The sequence below is a fragment of the Notamacropus eugenii genome, chromosome Y, assembly GCF_028372415.1.
Source record: "Notamacropus eugenii isolate mMacEug1 chromosome Y, mMacEug1.pri_v2, whole genome shotgun sequence".
NCBI lineage: Eukaryota > Metazoa > Chordata > Mammalia > Diprotodontia > Macropodidae > Notamacropus > Notamacropus eugenii.
Genome location: NC_092880.1, coordinates 4,696,743 through 4,712,626, shown reverse-complemented (window position 1 = coordinate 4,712,626; position 15,884 = coordinate 4,696,743). Strand labels below are relative to the sequence as shown.

General features: G+C 36.2%; 1 pseudogene; it reads right to left on the bottom strand.

Annotated features, from left to right (window-relative positions):
* Positions 1-1,896: 1,896 nt before the first annotated feature.
* On the bottom strand, positions 1,897-2,827 carry LOC140516615 (olfactory receptor 4C6-like; annotated as a pseudogene).
* Positions 2,828-15,884: the final 13,057 nt, after the last annotated feature.

The window sequence follows — 15,884 nt, the reverse complement described above, 5'->3', positions numbered from 1 at the left end:
ACATAACCATTATGAAGTGCTTGGGCAGGGAGGTATTGTTGGTCAGTCAAAGATAGACAGGCAGATAGATATAGAGACTGATAGATGACAGATTAGATCAGGCCCGCACAGGCTACAGAAGTAGACATGCCAAAGGATGCTTTCCTCTCCATTTTTCATGAGCTGCCTGAAGTCCTTTGGCAGGTCAGCAGGTTATGCAGTTCTGGATTAGAAAGATAAATAGGTAAGTAATAGATTAAAAATATAGATGATAGATTTGAGACGGGTTTGAGATAGGTACAGTTTAGATAGATAGTGATAACCATTTAAGATCATTTGAGCCCACTAATGGCCAAAACCTGAAATAATCAACCAGAAGAAGCACCTTCAGCCTAACAGGCATGATTTTCTCTATTCTGTGAGTGAACTCAAAGTGGTCCTTCCAGTTTCAGAAACAGAGGCTGATCAGGAGCATTCCTGTATTTACTAGACACTAAAGATAAGACACCTTGGCCCAGATACTATCTTGAATAATAGTATTTTTCTTATCTTTGTATTTTATGGACATATACTATGTTATGTTATGTTACCTTACATTACGTCACATTATGATATATTATGTTAGAGATAGGAGAGACAAAGATATCCTGTATTACTATTTCAACTCAAACTTTGTCAACTCTCTTATCTTATTGTATTTACAACCTATTAAATTAAGAAAATTCCTTTTTCATACTATGATTAAACACATATGGAGACCATAAGTATGAGTGATACAGATATCTTAAGTCAGAATTGTTCTATATGTATAAAATGTATTGTCATTCTTTTCATCTCTGAATCAGAATTATTCTCTGGCTCCTATGTATTATGTATATTCCATTAACTTAAGTAAATAAATCACATGAATTTATATATCATGTAGCTTGTTTGCCTCTTTAAACCAGACTTCAAGACCAACAACAGATAAATAGATAGATAGGTAGATCGATTGATGATAGATAGATCAATAGATAAAACATTTGTTAAATGCTACGTATGTGCCAGCCACTGTGCTAAATACTGAGAATACAGATGCAAACAAAAAGAAAGACCATCTTCAAGGAGCTCAAATTCTAGTAGGGAAAAGACAAGGTAAAATAATGTCAGAAAGGGTGATGAGAGGTCCCTAAGTGTGGAAAAGGCATCAGCAGAGTGATAAGTTAGTCAGGGGTTCAAGACAGCATAATTGGAAAAAAAAACTTTGCTCAAATAGAGGTTAATGGCACATAGAACATCCTTAATAAATGATTGATTAATTGAGCAAGATTGCTCCAGATCACAAATAAATGAAATACGAATAAAGACAATTCTGAGTTTTCACATGGAACTCAGCTATTTGGAAAAGAAAGAATGAAAAAAAGATGAAGGAGTGGCTGCATAAAGTGAGGGAAAATATACACGTGAAGCAATTTTAAATTCTGAAAAACCATTTGGAGTTATGCATAGATAGTTCCATTCCTCTACTTGGTGTCTTATCATTCATTTCCTTACTCTTATTAGCTTATCAAAGTAACAAGATGTTGGGTGTGGCCAGAGAAAACATCAAGCGGCTCATACTGCTTTTAAAAACAAGGCAAAAAATATAAACAGAAAAACATATAAGCAATCATGAGGATATGGGATTAGTTCTGCCCTTACAATATCATAGGGAGATGGGATTAGTATGCATGGGCAAAGGTATATCCTACCAATGATTCCTGCAGGCTGGCTGGGAATGTACTAAAGTCTAAACAAGGTTTGAATATGGGGTCACTCTGATTAATTCTGCAGAAGGAGTTGTCTATGCAAGCAAGAACTGATAAATTAACAAAACTACTGAAGTTTTTTTTTTTTATCTTTCCTCTTCATTTGAATAATTTGATTGTTGGACGTATTTTATTGAAAAATCATAGTCACTTTTGTAATGCAGAGTTTCCTCATGGCATTTTTAATCTCTGTATTCCTAAGGGAGTACATCAAGGGGTTTAACATAGGAGTAATCAACGTAAAACATAGAGCCACAGCTTTATCTATAGGAAAAGTGACAACTGGTCTCGCAAACAAGAATATACAGGGAGCAAAGAACAAGACAGCCACTCTGAAGAGAGAGCTGCAAGTAGAAAGGGCCTTCCATATTCCTTCTGAATTACCAACCTTCAGGGAACAGAGGATAACTATATAGAAGACAGTTAGTATGAGAAAGATTGACAGGCACATTGCTCCACTGTTAGCAATGACTAAAAGGCCAACCATTTGGGTGTCCATGCAGGACAGTTTCAATAATAAAAACAAATCGCACATGAAGTGTTCGATAACATTAGGGCCACAGAAGGGAAGATGGACCATGAAGAGGAGTTATATGGTGGCATGTATGGAGCCTCTCTTTCAGGATGCTGCCACCAGGAGGTGACACCCGCTAGGATTCATGATGGTTATGTAGTGTAAGGATTTGCAGATGGCCACATAGCCATCATAAGCCATGACGACAAGGAGGATGATTCCAACACCACCATTAAAAAAAAAATGATTTGCAAAGAGCTGAGTCAGATAGCCTTCCACGGAGAGGATTTTATTCTAATAGAGTACACCCACAATCATCTTAGGAACAATGGCTAAAGAGAAGGTAGTATCCACTATGGATAAGAAGGTTAGAAAAAAATACATGGATGATCTCAAAGTTTGGCTAGCAATCAACGTTATGATATTGAGTACATTTCCTATAATTGTGATAACATATGACTAAATAAATGACAAAGAAAATTCAAAGCTTTAGTCTTTGTGTAAGTGCTAACAGAATGAATTCATTTACATTGTTTTTATTCTTCATTTTTGCCAGTCCTCTGCCAACTTCCTGATTTTCCCAAGTTTTATTGGTTCTTTCCTTTTCTCTTCATTTCTTCCTCTAATGACACCTTGTGTATACCTCATCTAAAAATCCATTTATTTTAGTTTCAGATTGAGTCAAAAAGGAATCTTCTGCATGAAACTACTTATTGTGTTATGGATGAATTTAGTACAGCAGTGATAGTAAATTCCTTCCACGTAAGTAGTTTGTTTTAACTGAAGGAAAGGAAAAATGAGTCAACATCATGTTTATCGATGATTAAAATCCAACATACTAATGTAATTCCTAGTTTTGTGACTACACATTTCACATTTTAGACGAAATTGTAGATAAGGTTAATGAGTAAGGGTCTTTTAAGTCAAATGGAAAGGGAGGGTCTAAAACTTGAGTGGTATAATATATAGAGTTGGTAGAACAATAATCTTTGAGTCAGGGAAACTTCTTTCATGCCCTAATTCTGACTATATGACCCTGGGTAAATTTCTTATCCTATAATTACCTAGGTATCACTTCAAATCCAAAAGCTGCATAGCACTGGATTAACTAGATGGGCCATGGGAGCTTCCTTGTTAGGAGATGCTTGAATCAAATAAAATTTTATGTCTGGTTGAAAAGAAAGAAGAAACGTGTAATGAGTATGAGTAGCAATAATAATAGATACTTTAAAGTCTACAAAATGTTTTACTAGCAATATCTTACTGAAACCTCAAAATAACTCTAAGGGGTAAATACTAAACCATAATTCCTATTGTACTGATGAGGAATCTGAGACTCAGAGAGATTAAGTCGTTTACTCTTGCTCACCCAACTAGTAAGTACCAGAGGCAGAATTCAAACACAAGAATCCTGGCCCCAAGCTGAATTTAGTCTTTATGCCTTGGTGAGTAGTGGAAAAGCAGAGGTCTTCTGACAAGGTACTCAGTGAGAAGGGAAAAGCATTAGACCTGATGCATGATATCATTTTGTGATAAAGGGTGAGGGGAGGGCTACTACAATGATGGAGACAACATAAGAAACTGCTCTCCAAAAGACAGTTAACCCTTTATCACTTATGATAGTTATTTAACCCCAGTTCTTAGATGTTCAATGCTCATTTTAGCATAAAATCCTAGAGTTGGAGTCAAAAGGGTCCATTTAGGTCATTTCTATCATTTTGCAAATGAAAATTTGTAGTTGTCAGAGACAAGGGCCTCACCTAAGACCACACGACTAGTTAACCCTACGTTGATTCAAATTTTGTGATGCTGAGTCCACTGGGGTGATGGAAAAATGGAAACTTTCAAATGATTACCTACAAATTTCATTATTCCATGGGACTAGACTGATATATGAAATCAGATAATTATATGCTCAAAGTTTATCTATTTGAACCCTTCCACTCATCTCGTTTCCTTTCACTGTCTAGGGTCCTCCCATGTTCTCAGTCACCTAAGCTGTCCACCTTGTTGTTATCCATCCCTCCCTACAAATTACCTCACAAAGTTGATCAGTTGTCATATCTTATCTTCTACATTCACATCAACTTGCAAATACTTTTCCGTCTTTAAACTCACTTATACATCACCTACCTGGTCTCCTTACCTCTTCCCTAATCTGTTACAACAACCTTCTAGTTAATCTCCCTTTCTGAAGTCTCACCCTACTGCCCATCATACTGCACTCTGTTGCCAAGCTTATCTTCACACGGACGGTGCGGGTCTAATCACATAAAATGCTCACCTCTCTACTTCCCAGTCACCTACACACTCATGCACACCCAAGAAACTCTCATTCTTCTCAGTTACTTTTAAGATCAAAGAGAAATTCTGCCATTTAACATTAAAATAATTTCATAAGCTTGATCTTACCTTTCTATTCTTCTAATCTCTTACATTTACTTTGCTAATCACTTCTAACGTCCAACTTGCTGTTTTTCCAACATACCATCATGCCATTTTTGAACCTTTACAGTGGCGGTCCTTCACACATGGATATTTTACTCTTTTCACCTCCATCTCTTAGTTTTTCTGTCTTCCAGACAGCTTGAAATCCAAATTCTATAAAAAACCTTTCTCTTCTCCCCTGAAAACAAATGTGTATACATGCATACATACACACATGTATTTCATATGCTTTGTTATGTAATTCACTATGTTTATATGTACACACATACACATATACATTTACACACAATAATATGTTGCTAACATGTAGCTTATTTAGTTTGGTTCATATGAGCTATGTTGTTGTTGTTTGTTTGTTTGTCTTCTGGTGCAAAATAAAGAGATTGGTTGAGAGCAGAGGAGAAAAGTCCCTGGCAACAATGTTCTCCAGGGCATATTATAACACTTTTCCTAACTCTTATGCTTGTCTGATGCCTTCTTTTCCTCATTACCTTCCCTCCTCTACCACAACTTTCATTCCCCCTCCCTACATCTTTTCCTTTTTTCCTCCCTCCTTCTGTCGATTCTTTCCCTCCTTCCTTTATTCTTTCCATCCTTCATTACTTCCTTATTCTATTCATTTATTTCCTTATGATAAGTTTACTTTCCTTCTTTCCAATTCCAACCCTTTAATTGGTCCTTTCTTCAGTCTCTAGTGGAGTCATGTCTGATCTAGTTCAATTATTATGCATGTCCTGGAAAACACCACTCCTGGATTATGGCTACCCCATACTTTCTCATGTCTTATACATACATTATTAAAAAAGGGCTGGAAGAAGTCACTGAGTTCCCTCCATAAATATTATTTTACATATCTAAGGTACGCATTATTGAAAGGCATTTTATGCATGTTTTTCCAATTAAATTCCATTCCTCACATAAAAATGTTCTGGTGTGTTTCTTTTCTTAAAGACGATAATAGACAAAATTTGGATAGTGATTTTGTTTTTGTAATGCACTTCTCATGTTACTTCATTTGATTCCCATATGTGTCCACAATATAAAGATGAATAAACTGAGGTTAAAAGAATTTAAATAATTTGTTCAGGGTTACGTAGCTTGTACATATCTTAATGAGCAATAAAAGCAGGTTTTCCTGGCTCTGAAGCTTGTACTTTGTCCACTATACTTAGTAACTAACACTCCCTCTCTCCAAAGATGAATGCAACTTATTTAGAGATTTTAAAAAAAGGATATATACTTAACATGATCTCCTTTCCTCTCATTCCTGGGAAGACTTGGGTCTTTACTCTCCAAGAACAATACCTCTCTGCCTATGGATTGATGTCAACTCCTCCATTATCCTAGAGAAAATTGAAATGGAAATCAATTTCTTTAATTTTTAGTGTCTTCCTAGTCACTGGTTTCTTTCCTGCTGTCTACTTCCATTTCCAACTCTCAAGCATTCTTTAAAAATAACTTCACTTGGTTCTCCCATGAACCTCAATTTATCAATCTTTATTTCTCCTTCCTTTAATCACTCAGCTTCTTATGCAAAACTATATTCATTGGATGTCTGATTTTTTTTTTCTCTTTTCACTTCACAACTCATAATAATATGGTTTCAATCTGATCTGTCATCTCAATCCACACTCTCAAAGTGATGAAGAAACTCTTAATTAGTGATCTTTTTTCAGTTTCCATAATTCTTAGCGTACATCTTATGGGACTCTTAAATTGATATATATTTCATAACTGTACATGCATCGTACACAATTGCCAGTGACATTTGCCAATGGTGATTCCCTAGCCTCCTGAATATCCTCTCCCTCTTGGGTCTTTGGTGATGCTACTCTCTTGATTCTACTTCTAGTTACCAGCCACTTTTGAACCTCCTTTGTTGGAACAAAATTATTGTCATACCATCTGATTGTTGATGTCAGTGAAAAACACTATTTCATACATTTTCATTATTATTATTATCATTATACTAATTCACAAAGCTGACGATGCTAAAATAAAATTGAAAGAAAAAATACATTTTCAATGAGACATTAAAAGACCCTTGGGAAGTGGGATTTTTCAAAAGATTGGATCACTGCTTTTAGAGAACTAGTGAATTGCATGATCATCTGGAGCCTTGGTTATGAAGCTCTCGGTACTCAGGAGATCAACATTTTTCTCCTAAGCTATATGATCAAGTAGAAATGGGTCTCCTTCGAGATGCACAAATGTTTTATTTTTATTTTCCAATCTCTGTGACCATAGCTTACCAGAAAATATGTAGCAATTACTCTGTACGGTTCATAGTACACTGGATTAGAAGTCATTATCCCAGCTATTTCTTTTCATTTTGATTTCAGATAAATAATTTGATTTCTCACAACTTCATTTCCTTACCCGGGAGGAGGTTCAATAGGAAGGTCTTTCACTTCTTGCTCTTCTGCCAAACCTACCTTTAGCAGGATTGGATAAAACTGGCACTCCTCCAGATGAAAAGTGAGAATTGAAGCAACTGCTATAGAAGCCCTCATACCTGATGGAAAATTCAAGCTTGTGCTTTTGCAGAAGGATTTGAATTATCATACAACACTTGGAAATTAAAAAAAATAAGTCCAGCATTTCAGAAATGCTTTATACACTGTTCAATGGAACCTGTAATAAACCATGGTTTGATTTCATAAGGAACCTGTTTCCAGAAAAAAAAAAAAAAAACAAGCAGATAATACACTGTTCATCTTGTGATGAAGGTGGAATTTTGAGAAACCAATTATCACCTTTTGGATAGCAATCGCATTAAGTACTGTTACATTATTGCAATGATCTCTCATTGAGAATGTGTCTCCAATAACTAGTGAGTTCATCATCATAACAGTGATTTCACTTTTTCAGTGTGAGGTAAGGGAAGAACATCAGTGAAGCCAAGTAAAGTTGGTAGTGGTAAGAGAATAATCAGTCCATAATACCTACTAACAAATTGGTAGTTATATCACCAAAGCAAACACTTGAATAAAATAAAGCAGCACATTTAAAACGATAATGTAATTAATCATTCCCTATCGGTTTTGGAAAATGCAATACTAAAGATGCCCCAATGGCAGGGGAGATACTTGCTGCCCCAGAACAATCTGATTCTCACTGGAGAAGTACATTTGCAATCAAAGAACCCCAAACACTGAAGTCCATAGGGATGATTCTAAAATTACCTTTTATAATGAGTTCTTAACAACCAGAGGACAATTTCTAAAGATTTCTTACCTTTGCAGTAATATAATGAAACAGTTCTGGATTTGGAGTCAGAGAACATAGGAACAAAACTCAGTTCTTCTGTTTATACCAAGTTGAACTTTTCTTTGATTAACTCACTTCTGTGAGTCCAACTATTATCATTTATAAAACTGGAGAAAAAGTTTATAATGAATAGATGATATCTAAGATCCTAATCTTTTAAATTAATTCATGTTTTAGTTTTCAACATTCACATACATAAGTTTTAAATTTTCTCTGCCTCTTTACCCTTCTCCCTCCCCAAGACAGGGTGCAATCTGATATAGGCTCTATATATACATTTTTATTAAACATTTTCACGTTAGCCATGTCATATAGAAGAATTAGAATGAATGGGAGGAACCATTAGAAAGAAAAACAAAACAAAACAAAAACAGAAAGTACTTCCTATGCTTCAATCTGTATTCAGACTCCATATTTCTTTCTCTATATCCGAATGGAATTTTCCGTTATGAGTCTTTAGGAGTTGCTTTAAGTCTTTGCATTGCTGAGAAGAGGTAAATCTATCAAAGTCAGTCATCACAAAATGTGACTGTTACTGTGCAGAATGTTCTCCTGGTTCTGCTCACTTTGCTCAGTATCATTTTGTATAAGTCTTTCCGTGTTTTTTCTAAAGAGTGCCTGCTCAACATTTATTATAGCACAATAGAGTTCTAATACATTCCTATACCATGTTCAGCCATTCCCCAATTGATGGTCATCCCCTCAAATTCCAGTTCTTGGCCAACAAGAAAAAAGAGCTACTATAAATATTTTTGTACATTTGGGTCCTTCTAAGGTCCTTATAATTCTAAATGCTGAGAAATTCTATCACTTTTAACAGAACAGAACTTAGAATTCTAGGTTAAAGGAGCTTGGTATTGTCTCTTTCAATTCAGCCAGTTCTACACAAAGGCAGAGTAGATTTGTTTATTAATCTGAAAGGTGTAAGAAAACAATTTTGCAACCCCTATACATCTCCTACAACTACATACCACACTGCCTGTCACTCCTCCAAATAAATTGATATTATTATTATTATAAATAATAATAGCAATAATTGATAATGATAATAATGTTATGAATGCATTGACAAAAGGAAAGTTTAGAATTGGACTTCAGTGCTTGTGGTTCCTTGGTTTCAAATTGACTTCTGCAGTGGGAATCAGTCTCTGCTGTGGCATCAAGGATCAACTCTGCCAGTGCAATATCCCCAACATAACATTATCCAAAACCAGTAGGTACTGGGTGATTTCACTGTAGTAGTTGGTACTGTGTTATCATCATCATCAATCATCATCATCAGTATGTATAACAACAATAACAAATTAGGATTTACAACCTTCAAGGAACTTTGTAAACTGCTTTACTAATATCACCTAATATACAACTCTGGGCTGGGGTTAGGACCAACAATTATCCTCATTTATAGGTAAACAAACCAAGGTAAACGGTGGTTAAGTGAATTCTCCAAGGTATCACAGCTATGAAGTGTGTAAGGGCCTATTTGAACTCTGGTTTTCTGGACTCAAATCTTGGTGTTCTATCAGCAATTTTTATCACCTCTGATTAAATTTTATTATGTTGACTTAAATTAAAAAATGAATGTCTGAATATTTTAGGTCCCTAAAATTCTGTGTGACTTTGAGCAAATCAATTCTCTTCCTTGATCTCCAGAACATCAGGTTAAAATTGGGAAGCAAGTGGATACTTACAGGAATCATCTAAAGAATTTCTGTAAGGAATTAACTTTGTCTTAATTGCAAAGTCATACGATGAACTACCTACAAGCCATGGAATTGCAAGAAATTTTAGCTGAATTTCTGTGGAAATTATACTATCAGGCTTCTTCATTTTGGATATCTTTGAGCAATGATTTAAGCAAATGATATGATTAGAATGCGATATCATATGGAAATTTCGGTGATTTTAACTTCTTCAGTTGGTTCAAAGTCCTACTTTTAAACATAAATTTGCTCCTGGTGATTATATTCAACAAAAAAATAGTGGATTATTATGATTGCAGAATACTTAAAATTTCATGTGACTCAAAGGAAAGTGAAAAAAATATGAAGAGCGGTTGCTCCTTTCTAATTTTTAAAGATTTATTTTATTCAGTGAGCTTTTGGACCTCCTTTTCAATTTGACCAATTCTGCTTTTTAAGGCATCCTTCTGCTTATTGACTCTTTGGACCTCTATTGCCATTTGGCATAGTCTATATTTTAAGGTGTTATTTTCTTCAACATTTTTTTTCATCTCCTTTAGCAAACTGCTGACTCATTTTCCGGGATTTTCTTTCATCACTCTCATTTATCTTCCCATTTTTTCCTCTAATTCTCTTACTTGATTTTCAAAATACTTTTTGAGCTCTTCCATGGCCTGAGACCTATTTGTATTTTTCTTGGAGGCTTTTGATGTATGAGTTTTTACTTGGTTTTCTTCTGGTTTGTTTTGATCTTCCTTATCACCAAAGTAAGATTACATAGTTTGGTTATTTTTCCCCTCTGTTTGCTCATTTTTCCAGCCAATTACGTCACTTTTGAGCTCTTTACCAAAGTGGTTCTCTGCTTCCAATGGGGTGTGTATGTGTACCATCCCAAGCTTCAGGTATTTTGTGCAGCTGTTTTTAGAAATTCTTCTAGAGTGCTGCAAATTTTCAGCTTTTCAAGATTGTATGAGTAAAGAGAGGCGTTTATTGCTCTCTTGGTCTGTGCTCTGGTCTGTAAGTGATATCACCCATCTTTTCTCTCTTGAAACTGTGAGGAAGAATCCTTCTTCAGGGATGCCACAAGCTCCACAATGTCAGAACTCCTCCTTAGCCCAGGACTACCACATAGGACTGAGACCCAGATCAAAACAGGGTAAAGCAAGAGAATGCTGACTCACCACAATCAAGTGATCCCTGCAATACGTTCTAATCAGCTGCTCAATACACCCACAATCCTAAGGTCTAGAACTTCAGATACAGCCACTGTTGCTGCCCCCACCACCATGAGCGCCACTCTCCTGGGACTGGGGCAGACCAGGATCTTCTCTCTCCAAGGTACTACAGATTTTTCCTACTGACCTTACAATTTGTCCTTGGTGTTGAGAAGTCTGGAAACCACCATAGCTGCCAGTGATTCAGTCCCCTGAGTTCTACTCAGGCCCCATCGATGCTGGCTCTGGTCATGCTTGACTGCACTCTGCTCTTAACCTGGTACAATATACCCTTCCCTTCTGTCTTTCAGGATATCCTGTGCTGAAGATTTGTTTCACTCCATCATTTTTGGGTTCTGCAGTTCTAGAATTTTTTACAGTACTTGTAAGGCTTTGGGGGAGAGCTGAAGCAATTTCCTACTTTTATTCTGTCATCTTGGCTCTTCCAAAATTACTTTTTAAGTGTTAGAAGGGATGTAAAGTGGAAAAGAAATAAGAGAGGTTAAATTTCTTCTCCCCTTCTAGAAGACTGAACTGGGAGGGATTGGTGGAAAACAGAAGTGTACAAATGTGGTTTTTATTCCAGGGAAAAACAATGGCAACAGATTCTCACTATCACAGCTTTATAATAAGGAATTGCAATGATTCAATGGTGATGGGCTTCTCTATTCCCTTAATGTTTGAAGTACAAGTTTTCTCTTTATGTGTGGAGCAAGCCAAAGTAGGGAGACAAATGAAGTCTCATAACTTGGCAAGCATTTATTCAGTACGAAAAACATTCCAGGGACTTCACTTTTATCTAGGAATGTAAATGTTAAACTTAGACTGTCTGTGGCAGTAATTCGAAAATACCAGAGTGTTAATCGGTCTGTCAGTCATAAAGCATGGATTAAACATTTCATTTGTTCCAGGATGTGATTTCTGAATTCAAACAAAAGCAGAAAAAAACGACAGTTCCCACCATTGCAGATCTTACATTCTAATGAGGGAAGTTAATACATAAAAGAAAGCTGAAAAGTAGAGGGGAGGTACCCAGACTTGAGAGCATGATAGAAAAAGTCCTGAGACAATGGGATAGACAGTCTAGCACGTCATGAAACAACTTCTAGAAAAGCTGTATGGTAGAATACGTGTTACAGAAAAGTGGATAAGAATAAAAGGAATGATGTAGCCACTTACAAAGATTTCAAAGAAAATGTAATTGAGAGGGGAAAATATTTGTCAGATTGGTAGTTTCCCTCTTTAACTAATAATTTGTGCTAACTAGTTGGTTAGTGCATTCTACATAGATGTAAAATCTTGTATGCTATAAGCGCCATCTAAATTTTCTCCCAAGTCACATTGTTAAAATATGTGTGTGTGTGTGTGTGTGTGTGTGACCTAGCATATGAAACATTAACAGTAGTAGCAGAGTAAGACTAGGAGGAGGAATAACCCTAATATTCCTACTCCACTTCCAACTCTAACTCTAACCCTAAATTACTGGTATTACTAGTACCAATACTACTACTATTGCTACTGCTGGTACTATTACTACTACTACTACTACTAATAATAATAATAGTAAGTGGAGGAAGAAGAGGATGGCTAGCATTTATATAGTCTTTTAAGGTTTTCAGACACTTGTAAATATTTCATTTTGTCCTCACAGTTACCTTTGGAGGTGTTATTGTTGGGTCATTTCATTTGACTCTTACTCTTTGTGATTCCATCAAGAGATTTGTTGTTGTGCTTTATTAATTCATTTGTTTTGCAAAGACACTTTAGTGGTTTGCCATTTCCTTTTCCAACTCATTTGAAAAATGATGAACTGAGATGAACAGTGTTAAATTACTTTCTCAGGGTCACACAGCTAGGGTCTGAAGTCATATTTGTACCCATAAAGATGAGTCTTCCTGATTCAAAATCCAGTGTTCTAGCCATTGTGGGAGGTGATATTATTATAAACACTTTGCAGAAGAGAAAACAAAAGGACAAAGTGTTTAAGTGAATTGTCCAAGATCACACAGCTAGAGAGTAACTGAGGTTGGATTAAAATTCAGTTCTTCTTGTAGATCCATATTGATGTATTGACTGTTAGGAATCCAAAGTAAGGGTCAAAGGAGGAGTTCACATTTGTTACTACTGTCCCAAACAGAAAGCATATTATCAAATTTAGAAGAGAGTAAGGGAAAGGACAGAATCAAAGTAAGATCAAATGCTCTTATCTAATGATGTCAATATATATTTTTACCCAATGTAAATATCTTTAGAGACATTTCCAATGAAATAAGGTAATAGATCATTCCTTTGAAACTGAAATATATGGATTGGAAAAGGAAATGGTCAGTGCCATTTAAAGAGAGAGTGATGCCCAAGAAAGTTATTATAATATAAAATAATAAAATACAGAAATCCTTCATCCTAAACCTGCTAGAATTAGACACATGCAAAAAAAAGTGATCATAGGGGTTAAATCCAAATAAATAATGATATAATTGCGCTTTCAAAATGACAAAAAATACAAACAATGCATGTCTCGTTGATTGAAAAATGAGCATAGAGATTATGGTCCAAGAGTGGAATACGCAATAGAAACATACTTTAAAAAATAAGAAATATAGGGGGAGTGGAGCAAAGATGACAGAGAAGAAAGACCGACATACTCCAGCTCTTCCCCCACAGCCCATAAAATACCTGTAAAAATGACTCTAAACAAATTACAGAACAGTAGAAGCCAAAGGACGACAGAGTGAAAGAAATTTCCAGCCCAACGTTCCCTGGAGCGCCAACAGGAAAGGTGTATTGCACAGGGCGTGGAGCAGAGGACAGGTCAACCTTGACCTCCCAGCACAGGGAGGAATAAGATAAGAACAAGCCTCCAGGACAGAATCTCTAGTAGCAGCGGTCAGTCTCAGATGCCTCAACCCGCAAACGCCAAGAACAACTTCAAAGGACAATGAGAAAGTTTTTAAAATTGATGAGAAGGTAGCAGGACCCCCTCCTAGCCCTGGCCCCAGGCAGCAACTGCCTAGGCAGAAGCAGTAACTGCGACTGTGTGTGCAGCACAGTCTAAAGCCCCTGGGGGAACTGAGCAGCTGATCTAAATCTCAGCCCTGAGCAAGGCAGTTCAGCTAGAGGCAGATGTAGAGAGGAAATTCTACTACTCATAGGTTCTGGGCAGAAAGTTTTAGGTTGCTCCCATACCAGCGCACAGTCCAGGAGAGGAGTAAACTGCCCTCCTTTGATTGTGTCCACCTTGCAGGAAATGTGAACTTACAGATCCCTAGAGTATGACATCTTCTTCAGAAAGGAACCAAAAGTCATAATTTGCTGGGAAAATGACCAAAAAAGAAAAAAAAATAAGACTATAGAAGGTTACTTTCTTGGTGGCAGGTATTTCCTTCCATCCTTTCAGACGAGGAAGAACAATGAATACTGTCAAAGAAATTCAAGGATTCTGCATCGAGTACCTCCAAAACAAATATACAATGGCATCAGGCAATGGAGGAGCTTGAAAATCAAGTCAACAGCTTGCTAAAGGAGACCCCAAAATGCTGAAGAAAATCACACCTTTAAAAATAGGCTAACTCAATTGACAAAAAAACGTCCAAAGAGTCCAAGGAGGAAAAGAATGCTTTCAAAAGCAGAATTAGCCTAATGGAAAAGGAGATTCAAAAGGTTACTGAAGAAAGTAGTTCTTTCAAAATTAGAAAGGACCAGATCGAAGCTAATGACTTTATTAGAAACCAAGAAATTACAAAAAAAAACAAAAAGAATGAAAAAATAAAAAAAATAATGTGAAATATCTCATTGAAAAAAACAACTTACCTGGAAAATAAATCAAGAAGAGACAATTTATAAATTATAGGACTACTTTAAAGCCATGAAAAGAAGAGCTTAAATAACATCTTACATGAAATCATCAAGGAAAACTGCCCTGATACTCTAGAACCAGAGGAAACAATAGATATTAAAAAATTCAGAGATTACCTCCTGAAGGAGATATGAAAATAGAAATTCCAAGGAATATTGGAGCCAATTGCCACAGTTCCCATATGAATGAAGAAATATAGTAAGCAGCTAGAAAGAAACAATTCAAGTATTGTGGAAATATAATCAGGATGATACAGGATCTGGCAGCTTCTACATTAAAGGATTGAAGGGCCTGGAATATGATATTGCAGAAGTCAAAGGAACTAGGATTAAAACAAAGAATCACCTACCCACCAAAACTGAGTATAATACTTCCGGTGGAAAATGGTCATTCAATGAAATAGAGGACTTTCAAGCATTCTGGATAAAAAGACCAAAAGTGGAAAGAAAATGTGACTTTCAAACAAAAGAATCAAGAGAAGCATGGAAAAGTAAACAGTAAATAGAAATCATAGAGGACTTTCTAAAGTTGAACTGTTTACATTGCTACGTGGAAGGATAATATTTGTAAATCTTGGGACATTTCTCAGTATTTGGGTAGTTGCAGGGATTATACAAACACACACACACACACACACACACACACACATAGACAGAGAACACATGGTGAGTTCAATAATAAAAGATGATACCTAAAAAATTGAAATTGAGGGGTGAGAGAAGAATATATTGGGGGAGAAAGGGAGAAAAGGAATGGGGCAAATTATCATTCATAAAGGAGGCAAGAAAACGTTTTTTCAGTGGAGAAGACTAAAAGGGTAGGTGAAAGGGAAAAAGGGAAGCTTACTCTCTTCACATTTGGCTTAAGGAGGCAATGACATGCTCACTCAGTTTGGTATGAAAGTATATCTTGCACTACACAAGGGTGGGGGAGAAGGGGCAAGGGGGGTCAGGGGGATGACGGAAGGGAAGAAAAATTAGAGGAGAGAGAAATCAGAAGTGACCACTTTTGGGGAGGTACAAGGTCAAAAGAGAGAGTAGAAGAAATGAAGGAAGGATAGGAAGGAGGGAAATACAGTTAGTCTTATACAACTTGACAATTATGGAAGTCTCTTGCAAACTACTCACATAAATC